The sequence below is a fragment of the Morone saxatilis genome, unplaced genomic scaffold (genome assembly GCF_004916995.1).
Source record: "Morone saxatilis isolate NCDOM2014 unplaced genomic scaffold, NCSU_SB_2.0 Contig1, whole genome shotgun sequence".
Classification (NCBI taxonomy): Eukaryota; Metazoa; Chordata; class Actinopteri; family Moronidae; genus Morone; species Morone saxatilis.
The window spans coordinates 3,902,185-3,902,593 of record NW_023339651.1 but is presented as its reverse complement, the minus strand read 5'-3'; positions in this window follow the sequence as shown (position 1 = coordinate 3,902,593).

The following is a 409-nucleotide window of genomic DNA, read 5'->3' as shown; positions in this document are numbered from 1 at the left end:
AAATATATACATACACATATACACGCAGGAAATAAAATAACAAAAGATGGAAAGACTATGTTGGCATAAAAGAGCAGATACAGATTCACAGAAAATCATACTCACTGCAGTCATGTTTAAAGATATAAGGGACTTATTCATTTCACAGCACTGAGTCAGGATTCTTTATGTCTAGTTTTTGTGACACCGTATTAAAAGGTACATCAACGTTTTTTTCCTAACTCAGTGTTCACTGGGGATGTCACTCTGCAAACCACAAACAGACAAATATTGAATGTCCAAACTTGCACTGATGGCCTTACGTGCCCTGGCTGGCATGCAGACAGTTGTATGACGTGTGGGTCTATGTCATCGCTGCGAGTCAGGCTAAAGGACAGGGCTCTGGTGCTGGGTTAATGATTCATATCTC